This window comes from Bos indicus, chromosome 29, assembly GCF_029378745.1.
Source record: "Bos indicus isolate NIAB-ARS_2022 breed Sahiwal x Tharparkar chromosome 29, NIAB-ARS_B.indTharparkar_mat_pri_1.0, whole genome shotgun sequence".
Taxonomy (NCBI): Eukaryota; Metazoa; Chordata; class Mammalia; order Artiodactyla; family Bovidae; genus Bos; species Bos indicus.
The window spans coordinates 21,052,532-21,055,374 of NC_091788.1; the positions used below are offsets into that span (position 1 = coordinate 21,052,532).

Consider the following 2,843-nt stretch of genomic DNA (forward strand, 5'->3'; position numbering starts at 1 on the left):
CACATACTTGCTTGTTTGAGTTACAAGCTAAGTCAACCACCTTTTTATAAAAATAATAAAATACAATTTTTAGTTGAAAAGAACTAAAAACAGATAACCATGTTTAGACTTTGATGTTCAGACATTGTTTTTTTCAAATTGGTGTGAAGGAAACGTATAACTTCTAAATTTGGTAGAGCAGACTACTAAGGGAATGTAAGATGATGTTGTAAAGGAAGTTTGAGGTCAGGTTGCAAAATATTAAGGAGTTCAAGCAGTGTTCAGTAGGAAAATGTGAAAACACACACACACACACATACACACACACACTAAAACTTAGGAGCAGGGAAGATCAAACTGACATTCTAGAGTAGCAATGGTTTGGTCAATGGTTTGGTGTTGAGAGATTGGGTCATGAACTAGGAAGCTACTGCTGCAAACCAGGTGCAGGAAGGTGAAGGTGTGGAGGAGACACGTGGCAAGAATGTGGTAGAGTGAAGGCACAATCTGATAGTACTAGGTTAGCCACAAGGGCATGTTGCTAGTTTGTGTTCCATTTTAGTATCTCACTTGAAAATAATTGTCAATTCTTACATATTGATAAACAAAGATAATTGAGATTTATGTTTAACAACTTATAATTCATCCACCATCGTTGTTTGTGTTCTGTTGTGCTTGAACTGTTTGTATTTTTATTTTTTCTCTTTGGTGCTACTTCTTTTGTGATGTTAAAACATTCAGGTAGCCATGACATAAAGGGGCAACTGTGTACTAGATAAACACAAGAGACTAAACAAACACAAAAGATGCTCCCCAAACAGAATTAGGTCTGCAGCAGAAAACAGATGATACATTTGAGTTAATAATTCAAGACTTTTTACTTACACAATAATTACACTAAAATTTGGTGGCAGGACTGGATGAAGCACAAGCTGGAATTAAGATCGGCATGAGAAATTTCAAACCTCAGATACGCAGATGACACCACCCTTATGGCAGAAAGCAAAGAAGAGCTAAAGAGCCTCTTGATGAAGTGCAAGAGGAAAGTGAAAAAATGGGCTGAAAACTCAACACTCAAAGGACGAAGATCATGGCATCGGGTCCCATCACTTCATGGCAAATAGATGGGGAAACAATGGAAACAGTGACAGACTTTATTTTGGGGGGCTCCAAAATCATTGCAGATGGTGACTGCAGCCATGAAATTAAAAGACTCACGCTCCTTGGAAGAAAAGCTATGACCAAGCTTGACAGCATATTAAAAAGCAGAGACATTACTTTGCCAATAAAGGTCCATCTAGTCAAAGCTATGGTTTTCCCAGTAGTCATGTATGGATGTGAGAGTTGGACTGTAAAGAAAGCTGAGGCTCTCTATACCAACCCATTCAACAGACAACCACATCTTTGGTGCTGTGCCAGCCACATCTCTGAGACAAGATGGTGAAGGTTGGAGTGAACGGATTTGGCCTGTTTGGGCGCCTGGCCAGCAGGGCTGCTTTTAACTCTGGCAAAGTGGACGTCGTCGCCATCAATGACCCCCTTCATTGACCTTCACTACATGGTCTACATGTTCCAGTATGATTCCATCCATGGCGAGTTTCACGACACAGTCAAGGCAGAGAATGGGAAGCTCGTCATTGATGGAAAGGCCATCACCATTTTCCAGGAGCAAGATCCCGCCATCATCAAGTGGGGTGATGCTGGTGCTGCCTATGTGGTGGAGTCCACTGGTGTCTTCACTACCATGGAGAAGGCTAGGGCTTACTTGAAGGGTGGAAACCAAGAGGGTCATCATCTCTGCACCTTCTACCGATCCCCCCAAGTTTGTGATGGGCGTGAACCACGAGAGGTATGACAACTCCCTCAAGATTGTCAGCAATGCCTCCTGCACCACCAACTGCTTGGCCGCCCTGGCAAAAGTCATCCATAACTACTTTGGCATCGTGGAGGGACTCATGACCACCATCCACGTCATCATCGCCACCCAGAAGACCGTGGATGGGCCCCCCGGGATGCTATGGCGTGATGGCCGAGGGGCTGCCCAGAAAATCATCCCTACTTCTACCGGTGCTGCCAAGGCCATGGGCAAGGTCCTCCCTGAGTTCAACGGGAATCTCCCCTGCGTGGCCTTCCATCCCCACCCCCAAGGTGTCCATTGTGGATCTGACCTGCCACCTAAAGAGACCTGCCAAGTATAATGAGATCAAGATGGTGAAGATCAAGGTGGTGAAGCAGGCATTGCAGGGCCCCCTCAAGGGCATTCTAGGCTACACTGAGGACCAGGTTGTCTCCTGAGACTTTAGCAGCGACACTTACTCTTTACCTTTGATGCTGGAGCTTGTATTGCCCTCAGTGACCACTTCATTAAGTTCATTTCATGGTACAACAATGAATTAGGCTACAGCAACAGGGTGGTGGACCTCATGGTCCACATGGCCTCCATGGAGTAAGGTCCCTGGACTCCCAGCCCCAGCAAGAGCACGAGAGGAAGAGAGAATACTCAGCTGCTGGGGAGTCCTTGCCCCATCTCGATCCTCACCACACTGAGAATCTCCTGACCTCCAAACGGTTTCCATCCCTGAAGCCCTGAGGAAAGGGAGGGGCTTAGGGAAACTTGCTTTGTTGTGTACCATCAATAAAGGATCCTATCCCCCCCCCCAAAAAAAAAGAGCTGAGAGACAAAGAAATCGATGCTTTTGAATTGTGGTGTTGGAGAAGACTCTTGGGAGTCCCTTGGACAGCAAGGAAATTCAACCAGTCCATCCAAAAGGAAATAAGTCCTGAATGTTCATTAGAAGGACTGATGCTGAAACTCCAATACTTTGGCCACCTAATGGGAAGAGCTGACTCATTGGAAAAGACCC

The 2,843-nt window shown here is 45.3% G+C and overlaps 1 pseudogene; it reads left to right on the forward strand.

Moving 5' to 3' along the window:
* Positions 1-1,416: 1,416 nt before the first annotated feature.
* LOC109554193 (glyceraldehyde-3-phosphate dehydrogenase pseudogene) lies at positions 1,417-2,619 on the forward strand (annotated as a pseudogene).
* The last annotated feature ends 224 nt before the right edge of the window (positions 2,620-2,843 follow it).